This window comes from Taudactylus pleione, unplaced genomic scaffold (genome assembly GCF_031769625.1).
Source record: "Taudactylus pleione unplaced genomic scaffold, aTauple2 ptg000065l, whole genome shotgun sequence".
NCBI lineage: Eukaryota > Metazoa > Chordata > Amphibia > Anura > Myobatrachidae > Taudactylus > Taudactylus pleione.
This window is the reverse complement of record NW_028284467.1, coordinates 6,990,175-7,016,214: the sequence shown is the minus strand read 5'-3', so window position 1 is coordinate 7,016,214 and position 26,040 is coordinate 6,990,175. Positions and strand designations below refer to the sequence as shown.

General features: G+C 46.4%; 2 protein-coding genes across 4 annotated transcripts in view; one reads left to right on the top strand and one right to left on the bottom strand.

Moving 5' to 3' along the window:
* LOC148534644 (glycoprotein-N-acetylgalactosamine 3-beta-galactosyltransferase 1-like) overlaps positions 1-26,040 on the top strand; it is a 200,459-nt gene that overhangs the window by 994 nt on the left and 173,425 nt on the right. The window lies entirely within an intron of this gene.
* LOC148534645 (glycoprotein-N-acetylgalactosamine 3-beta-galactosyltransferase 1-like) overlaps positions 1-26,040 on the bottom strand; it is a 65,518-nt gene that overhangs the window by 36,962 nt on the left and 2,516 nt on the right. Inside the window, exon 1 of one of the 3 annotated variants that reach the window (XM_088465922.1) lies at positions 5,258-5,290. The exons of the other annotated variants lie outside the window; for them this stretch is intronic. The gene's annotated coding sequence lies outside the window, so the exon portion shown is untranslated. Of the gene's footprint in view, positions 1-5,257; positions 5,291-26,040 lie in introns of those variants that run through there. 3 annotated transcript variants of the gene reach the window in all.

Genomic DNA, 26,040 nt, shown 5'->3' with positions numbered 1-26,040 from the left:
CACAGCGCATCAGCACTAGGCTGATGCGCTGCTGTCTCTAGCGGGTATCGCCGGAGGGGGGAGTTAACGCTCCCCCTCTCTGGCCGATGAGATGTTTATACATTTCATCGGTAGTGCTTCCTGCTTCGCCTCGGTAAAGAGGCGAAGCGGGAAGCGTTATAGCAGCATGTTACGTGCCGCTATAATGCATCTACCCCATTGTCTTTTTAATGTTTTGTTGCACACATGGTTTAGAGTCTCAATTTATTACCAGTGGTTTAATGTTCTTTATTTGATATATTGCGCTCCCATTGTCCTGTTTTTTTATTTACATATTCCCACTGATATTAGCAACTGCGTTGGGGAGTATAAAGCAGAATAGCGATCCGTAGTGAATCAGGCCAGTGTCCTGTTTAACCAGATGCATAAATGTGTCAATAGAGGGGTTTGTAGAGGGGGGGATCAAAGGGACTCCTAACATGGAATTGCCCCTTTTTCGAAGCACCACCTTGTTGATTGTTACCACTAGACTGTCTGCAAAAAAAAATCCTTTAACTTCAATTGCCTCTGTAATCTATACAGTTCCACTTCGCAGTCAAAAGGCCTTTGTTTGTGCGTCTGCACCTAAGTAAGGCCTGTAGTCAAAACCGCAATTTCAAGTTCAGATAGATTATAATCTGATATAATAAAAACGGTTATTTTTTGTGTCCCCCTGATGTTTTGTCTCTTGGTGCTCTTGCTACAACACTTTCCCCACCTACAACACCTAGATTTTTCTTCTGTCTGGTTTTCACAGGCACACTGTCCCTTAAAGAGACACACTGTAAGATGTTGACTGATCTGAGTTTGACGTATGCGACTCAATGTCAGTGTATGACCTGTCAAATCTTCTCCAAATCCCCTGCCCACCTTTCCAGGGATGTCTCACACCCAAGGCTACACCAGCAAATCCTTATAACCTTCCTTCACCTTTTTATATTTATTCTTTTTAAAGGACAAAAGCTCTGACCAAAAATTTGAAATGTTGCTCTCTAATTTAGACAGCCACTCAGTGGAAGTGTCCGCCTTTAAAACATCAATACCAGATAACTCACATGTGGCTATTTCCCTTTCCAAATCCACAATCTCAGTGTTTACCTGTTGAATGCCCAGCACCTTTAGATCGAAACTGCATTGATTTAGAATGTGGCACCATTGCGTACAGAAATCTTTGTTATTTCTAGCAATTGCCGATTGATTTCTTATCCTAATCCCCCTTGGGATAAGTCTGATATTGGGAGAGGGTTAATCCATGTAAGTGTTACAAGTCGCCAGTAGTAGCGGTCAGTAATCTACTTCTGTGCATGGCAGTCAGTTATGTGGGCAAGGGAGGATGTGGTACCCATGGAGGGGTCATGTAGGCAGTGCAGTGTTTGGTATGGAGGGATCAGGGGAATAGTACAAACAGCAGAGAGGTAGTGTTTGGTATGGAAGGGTCAAGGGAATAGTGCAGATAGGTAGTGGTGAGTATGGAGGGGTCAGGGTGGTAGTGCAGAGAGATAATGTTTGGTAAGGAGGGGTCATGAGGGTAGTGCAGATAGGTAGTGCTTGGTAAGGAGGGGTCAGGGAGGTAGTGCAGATAGGTAGTGGTGAGTATGCAGGGGTCAGGGAGGTAGTGTAAGCATTGAGGAGTCAGGGGTCTATTTAATAAGCCTTGGATGTAGATAAAGTGAATGGAGATAAAGTTCCAACCAACCAGCTCCTAACTGTCATTTTTCAAACACAGCCTGTGACATTTCAGGTAGAAGCTGATTGGCTGTTACATTATCGTTCACTTTATCACCATTCAAGGCTTATTAAAAAGACCCCTCAGAGAGGTAGTGGTGAGCCACCTAGTAACCTTTGCAATGCTGGTCAGATGTGGGTAAATGAGACCACTACACATTTACTAACATTATGCCACACTGTAGTGCCCCCCGCATTATGCCACAGTGTAGTGCCACACATTATGCCACACTGTAGTGCCCACACATTATGCCCACTGTTGTGCCCACACATTATGCCACACAGTAATGCCCCCCACTTTATGCCACACTGTAGTGCATCCACATTATACCACACTGTAGTGCTTTCACATTATACCACACTGTAGTGCCCACACATTATGCCATACTATAGTGCCCCCCACATTATGCCACACTGTGGTGCCCATACAGTGTACTCACCAGAAGCCACAGCATCCTTAGGCAGCCGCTGAGCAGCAATCACAGCAGCAGTCACAGCCTCACAATGAGTCACACTAATGAGGCTGCGCTGCTGCTGGGCCAGAGGAGCATGTGATGGGCTCCTCCAATCAGAGCTCAGCACATGCTACTCTGAAACCTCTGCACTGCCTACTGGGATTTATTACCCAGTAGTGCAGTGCTGACTGCAGTGTGCCCCAGTCCTCTACGTGTAGCTGCTGGCCAGGTCAGTCACAGCCTTGATGACTGCCCAGCAAGCAGCAGCACTGCAGCCTGCTATAAGAATAGCATGCGTAGGCCATGCCCTCCAGCGAAAGAGGTTACAAATCACTGGGGCCCACCGGGGATTTCACCGAATCCCCAGAGGCACAGTCCAAGCCAGATTAGCACTTAACAAGCCTCATAGAAAGTGCAACATATGCATTACTATACAGTGCCAGAGATGACAGCAAGCAGTTAGATGCACAGCTCCGTTACATCCCTTATTCTGCATTTTATGGCCTTTGGTAATAATGTTTTATATGCCACAGCTATTGTGGTCATGATTCGAGCTATTGGGGGGAGGCGGATGTTCTCAGCAACTAGGAACCCCTCTATGTTTGCCTATGCCAGGGGTGACCAGACTTGGTTCTCAAGGCAGGGGTAGAACTATGGGAGACAATGGAGGTGCCTGCCTCCGTGCGCCAGCACTGAAGAGGCACCTCCTCCATTGCCCACAATACATTCACCCCACTTAAGGCTATTTTATATTAGTGTTTTTGTGCATATGTAATAAATAGATAGATAGATAGATAGATAGATATGCACCATATTTATTTTCCCTTTTTTTAGGTGGGGCACCAAATTATAACTTGCCTCCGGGCATCTGGGATGAATTTACGCCACTTTCTCAAGGATCCCTAATAGTTCATGCTTTCCAGACCACCTGTGGATCTTTTAAAATGTGTCAGTTACAGTATTAATGAATATGCCTGTGCACCAGCGAGGAGATCTGGAAAACATGTACTGATTGCAATTGCAAAGCTGCACGCAGGCAGCTTTGCAATTGTGATCCTTGCAATAATGCAAATGCAGCAGGAGGTATATGACACCCACTGCTGCATTTGCGATCCTAGCTCTGCAACGGAGGTCACAGGCTGGGATTACCATCGCGACCATTGGTGGTCAATAGTCACGATGGTAGAGGGCGCCGGGCGGCCGGACAGCTGAGTGAGCCTCAGCTTACTCAGGCTGGCCGGCTTGCAAGCCCAGAAGACTGTGGGCCTGATTCAGAGCCGGACGCTCTGACCAGAGCGCTCGCTCTGAATCAGGGCCCTCATAGCTAATATTGGAGCGGCCACAAAGATGGTCGCGATGGTCAAGACCATCGCGACCATCGGGCTTTGGACAAGACCCTTGTGGTAGGGTATCGCTGCCGCAAGCCCGGAGTGCTTTTGGCTCTATCAGAGCCAAAAACACTCTCACTGACATCACTAGTGATGTCAGTGGGGCCGGACCCAGACGGTAGGTGTTCCCATGGGAACGCCTCCGTCTGGGCAGCCATGCCCCCGGCACGCCCACCAAAGGGGGCGTGCTGTCACTCACCATCGACAGCACGCCCCCTTTGGTGCGAAACCCCGAGCGACGGCTTCCCCGTCGCTCGCCGGGTCTCACGCATGTGCACGACGTAGCAGTCTCCGTCATGCGCATGCGCATTTGGGTAACATCGACCCACTTGCGAGCGTACAGCGCTCGCGAGCGGGTCTGAATGAGACCCTGTGTACGTCCATCCACGCAGTTCCTGGGCTGGCCACTCCCGGAAAACAGAACAGACACGCCTCATTTCCGGGAACGCCAGCCGCCCCCACCCTGCCCTTAAATGCCTCTGCCTGTCATTCAGGCAGAGGCACTCAAGGGCTTGAGTGCGTTTGAGCAGGACCCATTCTGCACACAGAATGGGTCCTGCACACGCGCAGATTCCCGATAATCGGGAATCTGTGTTCAGCTTGCACTGCTGAATTGGGCTCTGAGTTTGGCTACCCCTGCCATTGACAATATTGCCTCCAACCTAACAAGTGCCTTGGGCTAAAAAAAACCTTATTAAAATATGTTCAGAGCATACAGTATTATATCTACCAGTACCCAAGATAATATTCATAACAATTAGACAAAATATCTCATACTCGCAAAAACTATTTGAAGCTTGTGCTATACTGTTCTAGCTACATATCTCATCTATTTGACTTTAGGTGATTTCTTATCTACAGCATAATTAGTCATGACTAATGTCAATGTATTCCATAATGGAACTTTATATAATATGCTACAACTCTGTCCCTACCAAACAGCAGTCATCAATAGACTTATGAATTATGCCCTACATAAATACAATCACCCTCAAGATACTGCTGAACTGTGTACAACTATGAATTGCCAGTTAGCTCTCAGAGAGTGCTCTGAATGAAATATGCACAATCTATTAGCAAAACTGACATATAGCTAAATATCAGGGGTATATTTACTAAAGGTCCATTTTAATAGTTTCAAATTGATCTAAATCAATCAACATCGATGTGTTCTTGGGGCTAAATCACACATTTACTAACAGACAATTTTTTGATTAGTTTTTTAAGTGTTAATAAATGTGTTATTTAGCCCCATAAACACATTATTGATGTAGATCGATTTGAAATTGATTCAAATTGATTGAAATCAACCATTAGTAAATTTACACTTCAATGTCCCTATACCTAGGGGTAAATTTACTAATGATCAAAGTTATGTTTTAGGTGCTAAATCACATATTTACTAACAGACAATTAAAAAAAAAAATTTAAGTGTTAGTAAATGTGTGATTAAGCCCCTGAAACAAAACATCAATGTTGATACATTTTTTAATTGATTACAATCGTTTAAAATTGACCTCTAGTAAACTTACCCCCTAGTGTAGCCAGACTATATAAAACTTGATTACTTAAAGAAAGTTTTTTTAATCATTATGAAAAACATTTTGCTCCATACATTATAAAGCAGATAGTGTATCTGAGCGATAAATAATAAAATGGCTTTGTACTTACACTCCTTATTGACAGGTGCATAGGGAAATTCTCATGCTAGAACTAGAAAACATGTACTTCAATAATTTCCCTTTGTAATTCTCCTGTTTGCCACTGATTGGCTTCAGATTGTAGGGACAATTCTCCAATCCTCCAATCATCTTTGTCAGGGACAATGATTGCTAATAAATAATTAATTGAGGAACACACACCCAGTACTTAGATGTCTGTGGGCTGTGCCTCACCCATGTGCTGATTTATATTTCTGAAAATATAAGGTAAAAGGAGTGATGCTTCTATGCACTTCTACCAAGTCAATATACATTTATTGTTATTTAACACCACATAAATTATATGCAATCCGCAGGATTCATATTATTGAGAAAAACTTGGGGTATCCATTCAATGCAAACTTTGATTAGCTCATTAAAAGCAGCATTATTTATTTGTTTGCTACATGCAGCAATATAGGGCTGTATTCAATTAGAAGCGAAAAGTCAGTTTCCGCGATACTTTTTCGCCGATGACGTCATTTTTCGTCGGTTTCAAATTATCCCCGTATTCAATTTGTCCAACTTTTCACCAGTGCAAAAAGTTTGCGCCTTGTAACCAGAGGAAACGTTTCACCAATGGATACAAAAGTGCAGAATCTGGGTTTTGGGGTGCAAAATTGCGACAACCCCCCTAAATCCTTTTTTACACCCCCCATTGACACTAACTGCATCAAAAAACACAAACCCCCCCCACAAAAGACACCCCAAAAAGCACTTTGAAAAAATAGGCTACAAAAATAAAAGTGGGGGTACAAAATAAAAAGCTAGCGAATTAGCCTTTGGGGGGGTCTGGAAGTATGGAGGAGGTTTTTTTTGGATTGCAGGTGCTTGCTGAAGGTGCGTTTTTGGCGCTTTTGCTTGACTTTGGCAACTTTTTTTCACCAAAAAATAGTGGCAAAATGCTATTCTACACCACTTGCTGAAAGACGCTAAATTGCGCTTATTGAGACCATTTAAAAACACCAAATACCTTCTGCAGGGCTAATCGGGGGTACCCATAGTGAACCCCCATGTCAGAGCATCTTTTGGGAGGTGTCAGGCTGATTTCCCCAAAAATGACAAAATTTTCGCCTGTTTGCGTTTCGCCGGGTCCCATTTTCACCGATTTGCAATTGAATACGGGGATAAGCAGAGATGCACGCAATAAGTTTTCGCCGGCAAAACCTCCGATGACGGTGAAAAGTCTGGCCTCGGACTTTTCGTTACTATTGCTAAATTTATACTAACTTTGTAATGGTAGGTCTGAATTCTACCAAAACAAATGGCTGAAGCAAATTTGTTTCAACAGGGAAAACTGGGACTTTAGTGAGAAAACCAGTACGCGTGATAATTTTTGACAGACAAACATTTGCTCTATGGACGGTATTCAATTGTTATAGCGCGCCCGATCTCCTGTCTAAAGTGACGGGAGATCGTGGCGCGCTATTCAATTGTTGCTGTTTGTCGCGCTGATCGAGCCCAAAGTGGTCAGGTTTAGCTGCGGAAAATGGCTACCCCCGACCAAAGTGCTGGACGCGATCACGAAAAGTGCTGTTTGGGCGCCCAAACAGGTCACTTTTCGCCCATTTCATCTTGCACCTCCCTGGGGTGGGGGGAGGGGGAAGTAGAAAGGGATTTTCTGTAATGTGTCATCAGTACCTTTATGGTGAAGAATCATTGTATAGTGAAAATGATTAGCATTGTTATTAGAAAACATCTTCATATAGGTAACATATTAGTTACTGTAAAATGATTAGCACTGTTATTAGAAAACATCTTCATATAGGTAACATATTAGTGTAGTTTTTATATTGCCACAAAGTTAAAGCTGTTAATGAAAGGCAACTTTGTTCAAGGAACACATCATTTAAATTTAATCAAGATGTTAACATTGGTCTAGATATTTCTTGGAATCTGTTCATTTTATTATATGTTATTTAATTTTGTTCTATTTTATTTTATTTTAGAAAGGAGAGGATAGAAAAGGGAAAAGTCTAGACTTAGTCTAGTTAAAAGTTATTATCCCTCTATAGAACCACATTCAGTTCTACAGATTAGTTCAGACCATTCGGATGTAGTGAATCTAATTTGAACATCCAAAAGATTTCTTGAGTGCATAATCGCTTGAACCTATATCCCCCTCTCTAGTCATCGGAATATGTTCTAATCCAACTAGTTTCAAACAACTCGGATCTCCTTTATGATGTTCACTATAGTGTCTGGATACACTGTGAGTAAAGCCGCACATCCACTAGCAGATATTAATGAGCGATTGCACGATTACAACATCGTAATCATGCAATAGCTCATTAATCAGGCATGAAAATGTAAAAAACGACCAGTGATGCACGCTCCCGCTGGTCGTTTCCGACATCAATCGTCGCCTGAACATGCTGGTCAATCTACCGATAAGGACAGATTGACCATGTTCAGGGATGAGGGAGGGTGCCTACACTGAACAACATTTCGTTCAGTGTAGGCGCTGCAGGGGAAGAGGAACGACTGTACGATTACGATGTTGTAATCGTACTGTCGTTCCAGTATTTGCTAGTGGATACGCACCTTAAGGTTTTTATTAAGGATGTTTCTACGGTGTTCCATAAATCTAGTCTTTATCAAGCGGGTGGTTCTCCCGATATATCATAGGTTGCACCCGCAGATAAGGAGATAGATGGTAAGATAGATTAATTCTATGATAACGCATAATATGAGTTGCGCTATAAAAATAAACAAAAATGATAATAATTTTTTGAAATGTGTCCACAAAATTGAATTGTGTGAGGTTTTCTCCCTGCTTTTATAGCGATCTGTGATTTGGAATAACGGTACGCACAGTGGAGGAATACACTCTATCTATATTATTGAGGTGACATAATAACCAAATATTGCTACACAATGGGTCTGTTTCTGAGTTGGACACTTCTGCGCCCCTTTCCCAGATGGCCTCAGAGGGATGTCGTTAATAGACCGGCAGACTACATGCCACCGGTCTATATCCCGACAACTAAAGCCCGACGGGGGACTTAAGATAACTGTCGAACTACTGACGGTAACTTAATCGCGATGCCAGGATACAGAAGAACAGGGCCGTAGCTAGGGTAGTGCGGCCAGTGCCACCGCACAGGGCACCACAGGTCAGGGGGCACTGTTTAGGCCTGTCCAATTTCTATTTATTATCATTCTCACTTGTAGTTTCCTCTTATTTCATCCCCAGCATCTCGTGGCCTCCCCTATCTCTTCCCTGGCCCTTCCCCATGAGGCCATTCCCCTTTTTTGAGTGCATTATGTCCCTTTGAAAAATGAGGGGGCGTCAATGCTTTTTCTGGCACAGTGCACCAAAAAGTCTAGTTACAGCTCTGCAGAAGAATGCCGGACCATTCGAGGGTGGGGGGGTTAGGTTTAGGGACTCCCAGGGGGACTTAGGGTTGGACACCCCCCGGGGAGGGTTAGGGTTAGGCTAGGGAGTGGGGGGGGGTTAGGTGCCACTGTGGGGAGATTAGGGTTAGGCACCCCTCTGGGAGGGTTAGGGTGCGGGAAGGGAGGGTTAGGCTTAGGCTTCCCCGGGGGGGGAACTTATGGTTAGGCACCACTCTGGGAGTCTTAGGGATAGGCACTACTAAAGGAGGGTTAGGATACTTACCAGTCCTAGTCGGGATCTTGTCTTGTCAGGCTTCTGTAGTCGGGATTTGAACCGGCGGCTAAACCGCCTGTATTTAATACCCATTCCGCCTCAGCAGCCTGCGTACTAGCTTATGTGAGTATCCTCCCGTACATGCAGAATATCTGTGCCACTGCATACGGACGCCTACTCCATCCAATGATTTCCATCTGTAACCAACATCATTCGATTCTGGACTTGTCCAAACGTCATGTTGGGTGCAAGAGATTCATCTATACAGGTGTCCCTCCTCGGCCCGCACGCTACGATCGAGCACAAAAGTCGACCTTTGCGTCCATGAGACTCCTACAACTCTCCTACGAGATTAAACAGTTCCGTGCATTCGCCAAGTCACCACCCAGAAACACCCATCTCATTGATAGTGTGGTCTGTTAAAGAATGAATCAACCAGGGGCGGATTGGGACGGAAAACCAGCCCGGGAAATTTATGGAAGCAGCCCTAATGGGGGTGTGGCTGTTGAGGATGTGGGGGTCCATCGAGGGGGCGGAAAAATGACAGTTTGGAGCTGATTGGCTGGGACTTATCTTTCTCCATTTTATATCTCTACAAGGATTAGTGAGTAGACCCCTAAGACTTTATACACCACCATCAGTTGCAGCATTGGAACTTTCAACAGTCCTATGCTAGGCGCAGATCATCCATCTAAGTATGGCCGCCAATGTGAGCAATTCGGCATCTCTATAGCCAACCCCCTGTAACCGCCTAGAAACACCCAACACATTTCTAATACACTACTCTGTGCATGCATCTCTACCTGCACTGCCACTCACTGCCACTCAGACACATGTGCAGATCAAAAACAATGCACAAGGAAAAAATAAAACACTTTGCCCCCACACAGAAAAAACCCCCACATTGAACCCTGACAGGAAAAAAAAAAAAACATCCCCCACAGGAAAAAAATAAAACACATTGGCCCCCACAGTAAAATAATAAAAACATATTGACCCCCACAGTAAAAAACATACACACGACGACACCCGGTAGAAAAAAAAAACACATAGCCTCCACGGAAAAGAATAAAACACATTGGCCCCAACATGAAAACAATTTAAAAATAAAAATACATTAGCCTCAACAAGAACAAAATTGGCCCCTACAGAAAACAAACATTGGCCCCCAGAGGTAAAAATACAAACATATTGTCCTCCACAAGAACGAAAATAGGGTGCGCAGTGTACGCCCTCACCAGAGACTAGCACCAGGCGCACAAACGTCATAAACTCTGCCACTGCTGGGGTTGGGATGGGAGTAGTAGTAGTGGGAAGCAGGATGGGAGTAGTAATAGTAGTGGGACACGTGGGGCAGGATGGGAGTGGTAGCAGTTGGAAGCAGGGGGTTGAATGGGAGTAGTAGTAGTAATGGCAGAGCAGCTGCAGGCTTGGAGTAGTAGTGTGGGGCAGACTGGGAGTAGCAGTTCAGAACTGTGTGGGATAGGAGTAATAGTGGAAAGCAGGTGGCAGGATGGGAGTGATGGTGTGTAGCAGGGAGCAGGATGGGAGTGGTGGTGTGGGGCATGGGGCAGGATGGGAGTGGTGGTGTGGAGCAGGGGGCAGGATGGGAGTAGTAGCAGTGGGAAGCAGGGGGTTGAATGGAAGTAGTAGTAGTAATGGCAGAGCAGGTGCAGGCTTGGAGTAGTAAAGTGGGACAAGCTGGGAGTAGTAGTGTGGGTCAGGCTGGGAGTAGTAGTTCAGAACAGGGTGTGGGATAGGAGTAATAGTGGAAAGCAGGGGGCAGGATGGGAGTGGTGGTGTGGAGCAGGGGGCAGGACAGGAGTGGTGGTGTGGAGCAGGGGACAGGATGGGAGTGGTGGTGTGTAGCAGGGAGCAGGATTGGAGTGGTGGTGTGTAGCAGGGAGCAGGATTGGAGTGGTGTGTAGCAGGGAACAGGATTGGAGTGGTGGTGTGTAGCAGGGAGCAGGATGGGAGTGGTGGTGTGTAGCAGGGGGCAGGATGGGAGTGGTGGTGTGGAGCAGGGGGCAGGATGGGAGTGGTGGTGTGGAGCAAGGGGCAGAATGTGAGTGGTGGTGTGGAGTAGGGGGCAGGACGGAAGTGGTGGTGTGGAGCAGGGGGCAGAACGGGAGTGGTGGTGTGGAGCAGGGGGCAGAATGGGAGTGGTGGTGTGGAGCAGGAGGCAGGATGGGAGTGGTTGTGTGGAGAAGGGGGCAGGATGGGAGTAGTAGTGTGGGGCAGGGGGCAGGATGGGAGTGGTAGTGTGGAGCAGGAGGCAGGATGGGAGTAGTAGTCTGGGGTAAGGGGCAGGATGGGAGTGGTAGTGTGGTGCAGGGGGCAGGATGGGAGTGGTAGTGTGGGGCAGGGGGTAGGATGGGAATAGTAGCAGTGGGAAGCAGGGGGTTGAATGGGAGTAGTAGTAATGGCAGAGCAGGTGCAGGCTTGGAGTAGTAGTGTGGGGCAGGCTGAGAGTAGTAGTTCAGAACAGGGTGTGGGATAGGAGTAATAATGGAAAGCAGGGGGCAGGACGGGAGTGGTGGTGTGGAGCAGGGGGCAGGACGGGAGTGGTGGTGTGGAGCAGGGGGCAGGACGGGAATGGTGGTGTGGAGCAGGGGGCAGGACGGGAGTGGTGGTGTGGGGCAGGACGGGAGTGGTGGTATGGAGCAGGGGGCAGGACGGGAGTGGTGGTGTGGAGCAGGGGGCAGAATGGGAGTGGTGGTGTGGAGCAGGAGGCAGGATGGGAGTGGTTGTGTGGAGAAGGGGGCAGGATGGGAGTGGTAGTGTGGAGCAGGAGGCAGGATGGGAGTGGTAGTGTGGGGTAAGGGGCAGGATGGGAGTGGTAGTGTGGGGCAGGGGGCAGGATGGGAGTGGTAGTGTGGGGCAGGGGGCAGGATGGGAATAGTAGCAGGGGGAAGCAGGGGGTTGAATGGGAGTAGTAGTAATGGCAGAGCAGGTGCAGGCTTGGGGTAGTAGTGTGGGGCAGGCTGAGAGTAGTAGTTCAGAACAGGGTGTGGGATAGGAGTAATAGTGGAAAGCAGGGGGCAGGACGGGAGTGGTGGTGTGGAGCAGGGGGCAGGACGGGAGTGGTTGTGTGGAGCAGGGGGCAGGACGGGAATGGTGGTGTGGAGCAGGGGGCAGGACGGGAGTGGTGGTGTGGGGCAGGACGGGAGTGGTGGTATGGAGCAGGGGGCAGGACGGGAGTAGTGGTGTGGAGCAGGGGGCAGAATGGGAGTGGTGGTGTGGAGCAGGGGGCAGAATGGGAGTGGTGGTGTGGAGCAGGAGGCAGGATGGGAGTGGTTGTGTGGAGAAGGGGGCAGGATGGGAGTAGTATTGTGGGGCAGGGGGCAGGATGGGAGTGGTAGTGTGGAGCTGGAGGCAGGATGGGAGTAGTAGTGTGGGGTAAGGGGCAGGATGGGAGTGGTAGTGTGGGGCAGGGGGCAGGATGGGAGTGGTAGTGTGGGGCAGGGGGCAGGATGGGAATAGTAGCAGTGGGAAGCAGGGGGTTGAATGGGAGTAGTAGTAATGGCAGAGCAGGTGCAGGCTTGGAGTAGTAGTAGTGTGGGGCAGGCTGAGAGTAGTAGTTCAGAACAGGGTGTGGGATAGGAGTAATAGTGGAAAGCAGGGGGCAGGACGGGAGTGGTGGTGTGGAGCAGGGAGCAGGATTGGAGTGGTGGTGTGTAGCAGGGAGCTGGATTGGAGTGGTGGTGTGTGGCAGTGAGCAGGATGGGAGTGGTGGTGTGGAGCAGGGGACAGGATGGGAGTGGTGGTGTGTAGCAGGGAGGAGAATGGGAGTGGTGGTGTGGAGCAGGAGGCAGGATGGGAGTGGTGGTGTGCAACAGGGAGCAGGATGTGAGTGGTGGTGTGTAGCAGGGACAGGATGGGAGTGGTGGTGTGTAGCAGTGAGCAGGATGGGATTGGTGGTGTGGAGCAGGGGGCAGGACGGGAGTGGTGGTGTGGAGCAGGGGGCAGGACGGGAGTGGTGGTGTGGAGCAGGGGGCAGGACGGTAGTGGTGGTGTGGGGCAGGGAGCAGGACGGGAGTGGTGGTGTGGAGCAGGGAGCAGGACGGGAGTGGTGGTGTGTAGTAGGGGGCAGGATGGGAGTGGTAGTGTGGGGTAAGGGGCAGGATGGGAGTGGTAGTGTGGGGCAGGGGGCAGGATGGGAGTGGTAGTGTGGGGCAGGATGGGAGTGGTAGTGTGGGGCAGGGGGTAGGATGGGAATGAAAGAACCTGAACAAGAATCACCTCCAGTCCAGGGTCACCTCAGCTCACCGCCGTCGTTCTCTCTCCGCGCTGACAGCCAGAGTGTGTTGGGAAAGCCGCTGCCATCTGTGTCCCAGGCCGCTTCTCTCAGTCCCAGGAACAGCTGCACTCACCCCGCCCTCTGCAGCCCCAGGGAACAGGATTAGATGGCCCAAAGAAAAAGAGAGGCCTGACGGCAGGCAACGGAGGCTGAGGGAGGGGACACTGCACATAGTGGTGCTTTTGGTTTGCACCTGTGCCTGTGTAGGAGTCTGGAGGTGGGCTGCGGAGTGGCTGGAGGGTCCCGGGCTCCGCAAAGGCTTATCGGGGGAGCTGCTGCGGCTGAGCATGCGCAGCAGCTCCCCCGTCGGGCATTTTTTATTAACCTAGTCAGTGTCACGCAGCTTCTGCACTTGCGCAGAAGCTGTGCACAGTGCAGCAGCTACCTGATCACGGCAGCGGGACGGCCGGGGTAGAGGAGACCTCGGGAGGGGGGACAAACTGTCAAAGGGTGGGCCGTGCTGCTGCGCAGTTCAGCTGCCAGATCGAGCTCCGATCGCGGCAGCGCTACAGGGGAGGGCCGGGTGGGGGGGGGTCAAGTAATTGAAGGATGTGGTGTGGGCTAGGCAGCCACCAGCCACCATAGGGACCGGCCCAGCGGGATCTGGCCTGGCATCCCTGTGGCTCAATCCACCCCTGGGATCAACCCATGCACAATGGGGTACCCCATCCTTGTGCTTAAGTCTAGTTTGGCGCACACTCGCAGTTGCCAATTTCTTTCTTTGATGTGTACACAGTATGCCGAAATCCATGACATTCATCTGCCTCTCACAATGTGCATACATCTGCCAACTTCCTGTGACCCACCCTTCTCATCTTAGGGCCTGATTAGCTACGGATCGCAATACTGCGTACACACGCAGTTCAACTGCAATAATAAGCCAAACCACTGCGATTGCAATGCAAACTCAGCACCACAGAAGGAATACCACTTTACCATAAGCACATCTGTAATACTTAGCAGAATAGCAAAACCGTCAGTACAATTGAGTACCATCGGACCCATACGCACACTTGCACAAATCCTGACCTTGCTCAGGAATTGCTAACAGCCACGCACGCTATGAGACCTCACACTGCGCAATAACTATTTTGCACACGAGCACTGCAATGCATACACATGCCCAGTACGCAGCAAAAGGCCGATTCCATTGTCTTGGTGCCACTTCATAACCTTCTGCTAACTTTAATTGGTAGTCTATAGGAGATGTATCAAACCTTCTACAGAGGACAAAGTTGCAGATAACAACTAATCATTGTCTAGCTATCATTTGCAGAAGTGTCCTCTTGCTTCTTTGCCACTCACGCTGCAAATGTGCAATTGCATCGCGCCATGCGATTAGCCACAGCTGTGTGCGCCACGATACGCCATGCGTCAAGCTGCATTCGCAGTGCACCATGCAATCCTGTGGCGTCACGGGTGCAAACACAGCATGCGTACCCGTTCGTGGGTGCACGACTTGTCGCACAAGCGTCAAAGATGCAAGAGGACATATCTGTATCTAGTAGAATCTAGAAAATGATAGCTAGAAGCTGATCTGTTGCTATTGGCAACTTAGGCCTATTTAGAAGGTTTGATACATCTTCCCCTCAATCTCTTGGTTTTAAAACAAGCTGAGAAATAATTGGAAAATATTAGCATATTTGCATCCAAAAGGCAGTCAGGAGGTTCATTATCTGGGAAGAAACGTTTTAATCTTTAACCAGTGATTGTATGAAAATCAGAAAATAAAAATCCCATGAGTGCTGTGCTGGTAATGCTCACCTGAATCCTGAATGTGGTACAAATAGTGGTGTCTTTCTAATGGTGACTACCAAACATAGGACCTGATTCAGCAAGGTTCGCAGTTGTTAATACGCATGCAATTGGCCGATTGTTGCGTTCTGTGCATGCTTATGCATCACAGTGTGCGTGCGCGATCTGACCGCTGCTATGGGGACTTTGATCGCAATGGCTACGCATACTCATCACAGAGTGATTGACAGGAAGTTCTGTTTGTGGGTGGTAAGGGGGTGGTGGTCAGCCGAACGCGGCGTGCCAGTGCATTCTCACACCTTTGCAGGGGTGTGCATAAATTATCCACTGCAATCCCATACGCAGTGTGAATTCTCATAGCGTGTGTGGTTGTTTGCAAATTCTGAGTAAGGTCAGGGCTTGTGCAAGGGTGCGTGAGGCTGCGATGGTACTCGATTGGACCGATGGTTTCTCTACTCTGCTAAACATTACGGATGTGCGTAAGGTAAAGTGGGCATCCTTATGTTGCGCTGAGTTTGCATTGCGATCACAATGGATTAGCATAGTATCGCAGTTGAACTGCATGCATACACAATATTGCAATCTGTAGTGAATCAGGCCCATAGTTCCTACTCACCCAAAATGTCCAGTTTTTTGACAGCTCTCCCAGACTCCCGATAGAGTAGGCCAGCCTCCCGGATCCACGCACTTCAATAGTGGGGTGTGATAATACAATGTGTGCATAATATCTGTCTTTATAATATTGTCTTTCGCCTGAGCACTTGGGGCCTGATTCAGAAGGGCATGCTATTACAGCCGCGACGGTGTCTTTTTTCACAACGGGACAATCTTTATGCTAATGCCGCAGGTGATTGTCTTTGTACTGAGACGTCCACCAGCTGCGGCGCTAATTTGCCTCTGTGCGTATTAATAAGATGTACCATCGGAGATTGCATCTATCCTATGGCAGGTGCAATTTCTCCATATGAACATGGTCGCTGAAGTCAGTGCTGCTGCGTCTTTAGACACAGTCACTGACCGTGACATGTCCACGTCTGGCTAGCCACCCCCTGTTAAATTGCATCTCTCTGCGTTTCTAGGTGGTAAGCATAGGGATACATGTGCAAACTGAAAGCAATGTCTGCTTGCGTGCGGTATTGAAATTGCGTGAACCTCTGAATCAGGCCCTTGATGTTCTCAGGTAAAATTCTATCATCATGTCTCAGAGTGACAATGACTGTCTGTAAGACAGCAGTTTCCAGAGTTGGTAAGTGTACATACAGACAGTCAGACACACAGCTTCATTCCTTTTGTAAGGGAGCACAGAATGCAAAGATCTCTGTGCAGCGTGTGTCAACTATACACTGTACTCATTTATAGAACACCTGCTGGACCTTGACTGCTGCCTATTCTATTTTGAACAATCAGGTGCTTTGATAACATGCATGGAAAGTGATGTCCTTCCTAAAAGAGTTCTCTATTTTAGTTCACACGGTTTTCTACTTAGATCTGGAGTCAGAGAACTGTGGGCCTGATTAAGCAAAGATCGCTATTGCAATCGCGGTAGCAATCACACACAGAGTTTTGCTGTGAAAATATGCTAATAATTGCAATCGCAAAGCACTCGCACTGACAACATGTAGTGCCCATTTCCCCTCTCACACATCCTTTCCTGCACGCAGTCTGATCTCAAGCTGCGTATGCCATGATTGCCATCGCAGTGCCTAATTTATGCATGCCCCTTCAATGGCATTCAAACAAACTGGCATGCCTGCGCCTCTTTGACCACCCCCCCGTCACCACCCCCCAAACAGTACTTCCTGTCAATCACTCTGCAATGGGTCTGTGTAGTCACCGCGATCGCAGTCCCGATCGCAGTGGGGCATTTGCGTATGTGCCTTGTGATGCTTGCATAGTATGCAACAATTGACCGCCTGCGTACGCTTTAGCAGTTGCGATCTTTGCTGAATCAGGCCCTGTGTGCATACTGTAGAATCAGTCCCTGTGTGCATACTGTATACCTTAAGGCTGTTGCTGAATCTGTTCTCACCATGCAGTATTGCTAATGTAGCCTGCCCAAGGCATTGCTATTGTTTATTTACTTGGGAAGTTTTATATATATAGGCCTAAACACAGCCACTGTTACCAGCACACAGAGGACCTCATTCAGAGCCGCTCGCAAAATGCAAGCGCTCGCTCTGAATGAGGGTGGCAGCTTCTCTGTAAAGCGCCGGCCTCCTGGCCGCTCGCTAAGCTGTGGGTGACCACCCACAGTTTAGCGAGCGGCCAGGTTGATGGTCGCGATGGTCAAGACCATCGCGACCATCGGGGCTTGCGACGAGACCCTTGTGGTTGGGTCTCATCTGCCGCAAGCCCCAGTTAGCTTTCGGCTCTAATAGAGCCAGAAGCTCACCACTGACAACACGAGTGAGGTCATTGGGGCCACCCACAAATGGCAGACGTTCCTTCGGGAATGCCTCCATTTGGCCAGCCACCCCCCCACCCCGCCTACAAAACGGTGCGAGCTGTCAATCACCATCAACAGCCGCCCCTTTTGTAGTGAGCCCCGGAGTGAGAGAATTTCTCTCTCGCTCCGGGGCTTGCACACGCGCAGTGCGGCCGCTGCGCGTGCGCAGGCCCTCAACATCGACCCACTTGCGAGCGGGTCTGAATGAGGCCCAGAGTACCTTTGCCGGTGAGTTCAGCTGCCGGCGCAGGGTACATATACAGATCTCCTCACCGCTGATATTTGCTGTATATACACTACAAGCAACACTCTTTCTATACCTTCAGTCAGTGAACTACACCGCCAGCTCCCGGCTTGTGCACGGCTGTTCTGATGGACAAATCCTGCTGCAGGTGCAGCTTCTAAACAACAACAAAAACTACTGCACCGGTTTATCTCGATAAACCCCTTTTAATATCTGATTCTTAAATTCTATAAAGGGTGTTCTACCTTCTTCCACTTAACAGAACTGGATGAGAAAAAAAGAAAGAAAGGCAGTATTGCGATGCACAGATCGAGAAGAAATTAATTTTCAAATTAACCTTTATTAGGTATTCATTAAAAATTATATCCCTTTCATAAAATAAACTGGCAAAATATTAAACAAACTATTGAAATTTTTTTTTCAAAAATATTTAATGAGTAAGATGCACTTACCCGTATTTAAATGGACTTCCTACAGATGTCAATTAGTGACAAGATTATTAAACAGATTTTTTACTCTGTATTTATATCATATTGTTACTTATTGATGATAATAAACAGGGATTCTCCTCCCCAAAAAAGCAACCTTATTGAGCTAATGTTGCACTAAATTGTTACAACTTATTGTTGCTTATTAACAGATAAATAAATATCCTGATCAAAATAACAAGGGTTTTTTTTACCCTCAAGTTGCTTATATACAGAGCTTCTGAAATCAGAATTGTGTAAATAAATACATAGGGTCCATTTGAAATGGCTTTTGGCTATGTTAATGTATTTAAATAGGACAGGTAGTAAGTGTCTCTAGGTAGTTGCTATAATATAATTCAGCTGTAGTGTACAGTAATCTCACATTCACTTTATTTGCGGGTTAAATCCTTCTTATTCTCAGAATCAGTTAATGTGATCTGAGATTAGAGGTAATTTTCTACAATAACTGCCCGTTCACACTAACAGGTTATGCGGCTGCCTTCATCACATAAATCCTCACTGACAGGCTGGTTAGATATTGCAGCCACTGCAGTGAGGTTTCACATAATACACAGACATCAGTATCTGCCCTCCGGCGCTTGCTTTATCACTGCCAGGCTGATGAGATACTACAGCCGTTACAATCACTGGCAGAGTTTGGCATCGGAGGTAAGCAGGTGAGCTCTTAGAGCAGAGTTCCGATGCGCATTTCACCTATCGCTTAAGGAGCATACACACTAGACGATATGCTCCCTTAGCGGTATCGTCTAGTGTGTCCCTGGCAGGGTGTGCTCAATGTCGTTCATGACATTGAGCACACCCGCTGAACGATATCATTAACGATATCGTTCAGCGCCGGGCCCTCTCCCCCATTCCCCAACCTGCAGCAACCTGACAATATCGTCAGGTTGGCCTGCATATTTGCCCGATGAACGATAAAGATGAACGACCTGTGGGAACACGCATCGTTCGTCGTTATCGTTCATCATTTAGGTAAAAAAATGGACGATAAAGTGAACGACTGAATGATAACGATATCGTTATCGTTCAGTCGTCCACTTTTTTTTTTTAACTTCTTTATTTAGAAAGCTTGCAAAAACAAATATGGAAGACATAAACATAAGCCTTACAAATGAGCTATTTTTTATATAAAGTTATTGGCAATAAACCAAAACACATAAGGGGATTGCTAAAAGGGGTGGGGGAGAAAAGGCGTAGGTGGGGGGGACGTGGGAAACAGGACTACCAAGAGAAATAAGATATCGTTAAGAATACCAGATATTGGACAGAAAACATTAGAAGAAGAAAGTGCCGCTCGAAGAACAAGAAAAGTATTCAGCTAGTTAGAGGAGTTTGCAACTTAGAGGTCAGAGCAGAGGGAGCAGAGCCATCCAATGTGCATGAATCATATATGGGTAGTAAGTGTGGAGATCAAAGGTGGAGCAGTGCCATCATATAAGAGCCATGGAGCCCACACTTGAGAGAACATATGACCTCTATCATGAAGATAGTAGGTGATATTTTCCATCTCTGCTATACGCCTGATTTGCAACTTTAGGGCAGAGACAGATGGTGGAAGAGGGTTTTTCCAGTTGCCAGCAATCAAACTCCTGGCAGCAACTAAAATATGGGATAACAATTTAACAGAGCGCTTATTAAAATCAGGAGGGGGGAAACTTAAAAGGAATGTCCATGGGTCCTTCGCAATTGGGTTCTCAAATATATTATTCAGAAGAGTATGGACCAAGGTCCAAAAGGGTTGGAGGATTGGGCAGGTCCACCAAATATGGGATAGGGTACCCCAAAGGCCACAGTTTCTCCAACAGAGGGGTGAAGCAGAGGGATACATATGGGAGAGCCGTACTGGGGTATAATACCAGTGCTAGTATAATTTATAAGAAGTTTCTTTAAGGTGAGTAGAGATAGAGGTTTTAGCAATTGCCAGTCTCATGTTGTCCCAAGCCTCCTCGTCAGGTGGGGGGCCAAGGTCTACTTCCCAGGAGGATTCATGGGGATTATTAGTGGAGAGAACCGCATAGACCAGGATATTGTAAATTTGAGAGATCATTCCCTTAGACATGGGGCAATGTTCACAGAGCCGTTCAAAGGGGGTGAGGTCGCAAAGAAGCAGGGCTTGTGGTAGGGAACCTAAAAAGTGCCGTATTTGGAAATATTCATGGGATTTAAGGGTTGGGCTGGACATTGGAATTGTAGGTCTGAGAAGGAGAGCCAAAGCCCCTGTGAACTAAAATCAGCAGGGAATTTAAAGGACGCCTGTATCCACGACTTCATGCGGGCCACATGCAAACCTGGGGGAAAATTGCGGTTATGCCATATGGGTGTAAGAGAAGATATAGGGGTAGTGATAGCAAATTTAGTATAAAGCCCATATCCGTAAAAGGAATTTAATTGTTGGTGGAAGTTTGGAGGAGGGAGGACGATGTTTCTTCTCTAGGTCCCACAGAGAGGATAGGTCTGGGGAGTTGATATAATTGGATTCAATATCAAGCCAGGAGGTCGCTCCATGGGAGGAGTAGGAGGAAACAATTTGAGAAAAATGTGAGGCTAGATAGTAGAGCTTAAAATCAGGGAGTCCTCTACCCCCCTTAGAAATAGATTTTTTTAGAATAGTCGAAGATAACCGAGGGGGTTTGCCATTCCAAATAAACCGGTTAATACATTTCTGAATATTGTGAAGGAGAGTAAGGGGAACTGCCACCGGGAGGGTTTGGAATAGGTTGAGCCATTTAGGGAGAACATTCATCTTGACTGCAATGATCCTGCCCAGCCATAAGAGTATAAGTCGTTTCCAGGAGGCCAGATCCGCTTGAAGCTTTATAAAAAGCTGTGGAAAGTTTCCTGATATAATAATTCGTAACGGGATGTCAGGAAGATCCCAAGATATTTGATTTTCCTATGTTGCCATTTAAAATTGTAGGAGAATTTAATGGCCTCAGCATCTCGATGAGGAATATGAAGGAGCATGGCCTCCGATTTAGAATAATTAATCTTATACCCAGAGAGTATACTATAGCGGTTTAGTAGGTGATAAAGGTTGGGTAAAGAAATCTGAGCTTGAGTGAGCATGAGCAAAATATAATCAGCAAAAAGGGCGACCTTGGAAGAGGTATTCCCAACCTGCACTCCATGGATATTAGGGTTCAGTCGGGATTAGGGATACCAGAGGTTCTATCACCAGAGCAAAGATCAAAGGGGACAAAGGACCTCATTCAGAGTCGGTCGAAACGGCCGCACGGTGGTACGCAGCCGATGTTCGCTAAACTGCGCATGCGTAAAGTTCGCAATGCGCGTTCGCAAACTAGCCGCTACGATCAGAAATTTCTCTCTCCTTGAACACAGCCAGGTCGGTAGTTTGAGTGACAGATTGAGGCGTTTGTGGGTGGTAACAGGGGAAGGTGCTTGAAAACGGGGGAGTGGAGATCCGAACGCAGGCGTGCCTAATTATGCGAACGGCGTTTAATGGGAGTGCATAATTAACAAAGTAGTGTCATGGCACACGTGACATGGGAGGTTTGTACACTGACATGATCATAGAGCTTAAGAGAGGGTATGGTCAACCTTAAGCTCTACGACCAGTTCCGATGCTTCCCGATGGTCTCGATTAATCCTTATATGCCCGGAGATGACGTGTAATGCGTACGGGAAAGGGGCATTTTTTTTGTCTTACGGCCGCATCCTCCCCTTGGTCGGCCAGCTAACGATGGAGACTGTAATGGAAGGGTTAGAGTAAAGGGCCATGACACCACTCAGGAAGTCTCCCGATATCCCAAATGATCATAGGGTTTGGGATATAAAGTTCCAGGAGATCCTATTAAATGCTTTTTCAGTATCGAGAGAAAGAATTACAGCCGGGGATCTCCTAGAGTTCACAATATGAATTAGGTCTATGGTTCTACGGGTATTATCTCGAGCTTGACGTTCTGGCACAAAGCCCACCTGATTACAGTTGACCAAGGAGGGAAGGACTTGGTTGAGTCTGTTAGCTAAAATTTTGGCATAGATTTTAACATCTATGCCATGAGAAGGGAGATAGGTCTATAACTAGCACAATTGAGCGGGTCCTTACCCTCCTTAGGTATCACAACGATCCCAGCCTCAAGCATATCCGTAGGGAAGGAGCCCCCATGTAGAAGATCATTAAAAAGGGAATGCAGGTGGGGAACTAAATGCCCCATAATTTTTTTATAATATGCAGCCGTAAAGCTGTCAGGCCCAGGGGATTTGCCAGATTTTTGCTGCTTAATTGCAATTTGATTTACTCCTCCGAGATCTCCCTACTCAAACATTCCATTGTCTCTTGAGACAACTGAGGAAGGTTAGCAGTGGAAAGAAATTCTTGGATAGCCAACTCAGTAGCTGGGACAGAAGTAGGGGGGGAGGTAGATTTTAGGTTGTATAAATTACTATAAAAGCTCTGGAATTCAGAACGGATAGCTGTAGGGTCATGAAGAAGGTGATTTGTGGAATTTTTAATCATAAGGATATTTTTATAGGTTCGTGCCACATGGGAGTCTAGATGCCAAAATCTTGTCGGCTTTACCAAATTTTTGGTAGAAGGTTTTTGGTAGAAGCTTTTTTTTTTTATCTTTATTTTTGAAGCAATAAATGATACAACAAAAAATAACAATCATAATATCAAAATACATATGACATTAAGATGACAATGATACACATATTTCAAGAACATCCAGATACTGCAATAAAATAATCATTCATATCAAATAACCATATAATATAAATATTGAAAAACAAGTTAGTCATACAGATAATGGTAATCTTATCGTTAGGGATGTATATAGTAGACATAACAAATAAATAACATCATCATCTCAAAATTTAATCAAATTAAACAAACACAAAAAAAAATGGCTGAAAAATTAGAGAATAATAGGTGGATCCCTCAAAATAGCTTTATGAACCAACCAGAGTGTGGAGGGAGAAGTCAAACAAAAGAAGTGTGGTGGTTGCTCAGATCAGCTTAATGACTTAGCACAAGTGCTTGTAAAGGGCGGGGTTTACACTGAACACAGAAAAAAAGGATTTGCCCTCCAGCACACTGTAGCAAGATCAACAAAGAATACTTAAATCCTACATAATAATAGAGATTCAAAGGTATTAGTTACATACATCTGCAAATATATGAATAAGCGCCTGGCCAATCGTCAAGGCTCTCTATTATTATGTAGGATTTAAGTATTTTTTGTTGATCTTGCTACAGTGTGCTGGAGGGCAAATCCTTTATTTCTGTGGAGGGAGAAGTGCCTGGGAGGTTGTTTAATTGAAAATAATCTGTAAGAAGGGTAGGTGAGACAGGTGACCGCATCGCGAGAATGAAGATTAGTATAATTAAAATGCCAGGTCATTGGGTGAGAATGTTCAGTAATGTAGGAGTGGTCAGCTGAAACAGGGCATGGTCAGACCAAATCAAGGGATAGATATGAACATCCGTAAGTTGGAGGGCTAGGTCATGGCTGAGCAGGATCATATCTATATGGGAATAGGAGTTGTGCACAGAAGAGAGAAAGGTATAGTCTTGAGTAAGGGGCTCTAGTACCCGCCAGGAGTCATAAAGGAGTTGGGACTTCATGAGACCAATGAGTGCTTTAGAGTTACGGAGGTCCGCCCTATCGAGTCTGTGGCCCTCTGGGTAGATCTGTCTAAAGAAGGGTTTAGAACTGCATTGAAATCACCGGATACAATAAGGGAGCCCTGTAGTTTACTAGAGAGGAGGGTATCTAGTCTAGTGAAGAAGGCAGGCTGGGCTTAGTTAGGGGCATATATGTTAACAATAGTACATTTATATAACTAATAGACCATACATATGTTCACATTAGAATAATATATTATATTTCACATTAACAATATTTCACTTACTTTTTATTAAATCTATATTAATAACTAGATATTGATACACATTAATTTTGGGTTCACCTAGATGGATAATTTATCAATATGGATTTTCTAGTTACACATGACAGTCTGAGTATAGGCATTAGATACAGTATGATCATGTAGATAATAATGTATAGTAGACACCTATGAGCAAGCATTCATTCTATTGATATTTTGATTATCATTTAAATAAAGATCATGTTAACTTATGTTGATAAATAGATGTCAACCATAGACATATGATGACATAATACATATTAGCACTTAGGTACCTCTATCTTCTCCTTCCAATGCCTCCCCTGCGTTTTTACCATAACTTTGCAATGGGAATTCCGATAACCAATAGAAACGCTGACAGGCACATCCTATTGGTTCAAAGTAATGTCAATCATGGGCTCAAATAGTAACTCCGAGGATAGCATCCGATTGGCCCAAATTAATGCCAATCTCGGGCTTCAATGGTGATTGGAGAGATTTCAGGATATAATCTGTAGTAACCTGGTGGTCGGGTTGCTCCTTTGATAAAGCTGACAATGTGAAACGCGCGTTGGATAACACAGGCATGCGATGCATAGCGTGACCTGTGCTTCTTCATTACTGTGTCTCCAGTCAATATGTGTTTGTTTATGTGGAATATGCTGTTTAATGTGGTGAAGTAAAATACACTGTGTGGTCTGATGGATGCCCCAATATATCAGAGCCCACCTAATAGATATAACAAGGCAACCAGCAGCTGGGAGTTTTGATAGAAGCTGCTGAATACTGCAGTGTGCCAGGAAGTAGCTGTATGCAAATACACTGTGGGAGATGAGAGCTCAGTAAACAGAGCGCAGTGAATACGTAATTAGGCAGCCAGAACAGGCAGGGATACATTGTTGCCAACTAGGTTATATTACACTGCTGGAACACTCACAGGAAAGTGAGTTTATTGGAGGGCACAGCAGATATAAGTGAAATACCCCTCGTTATATTAAGCAGGTAAAAGGTCTGGAGTTGATTCTAGGTGTGACATTTGCATTTGGAATCAGTTGCTGTCGACTCTCAATATGAGATCCAAAGAGCTGTCACTATCAGTGAAGCAAGCCATCATTAGGCTGAAAAATCAAAACAAACCCATCAGAGAGATAGCAAAAACATTAGGTGTGGCCAAATCAACTGTTTGGAACATTCTTAAAAAGAAAAAACGCACCGGAGAGCTCAGCAACACCGAAAGACCCGGAAGACCACGGAAAACAACTGTGGTGGATGACAGAAGAGTGTGGTGAAGTGTGTGGTGAAGTTAATACACTATGAGGGGTATTCAATATGAAACGTAAACTTCGGCGTCTATGCATGTAGAAGTTTTTGCCGTACATCGGAGCTTTTGCCGGTGAAAAAGTATTGCGCGTGGCCCCGCTTATACCCGTATTCAATATGAAATCGTCGAAAACGGCACCCGGCGAAAGTGAAATCAGCAAAAACTTTGCAGATTTTTGGGGAAATGACCCTAACACCCCCAAAAAGATGGTCTGACATGGGGGATCACTCTGGATACCCTCGATTAGCCCTGCTGAAGGGCCTGATTCAGAGCCGCTCGTAAGCGACCGCTCGTTCGTTCCGAGCGATGTTCGCACATCTGCGCATGCGTATGGGTTTTAGTACGCATGCGCGAACCAGTCAGTGCGGTCAGAAATCGTGTGCTCGCAATATAGCGAATGCCTGCTAATTTGAGTGACAGGATGAGGCGTTTGTGGGTGGTAACAGGGGAAGGTGTTTGAAAACGGGGAGTGGAGATCCGAACGCAGGCGTGCCAAACGGTCAAAACTGGCGTTTTAAGGGTGTGCATAATTAACAAAGCAGCGTCATTGACCACGTCACTTGGTTGTCTTTTAGCCTAAACTGCTCGCATGATTGCGGTAGGAAAATGCTACCACAAGAATAACGAGCAGTTCAGACGCCGTTCGATGTACTCGATTAATCTAATAAATAGCGGAGATGACGTATAGTGCGAGCGGCCAGGGGGCGTTTTTTTCA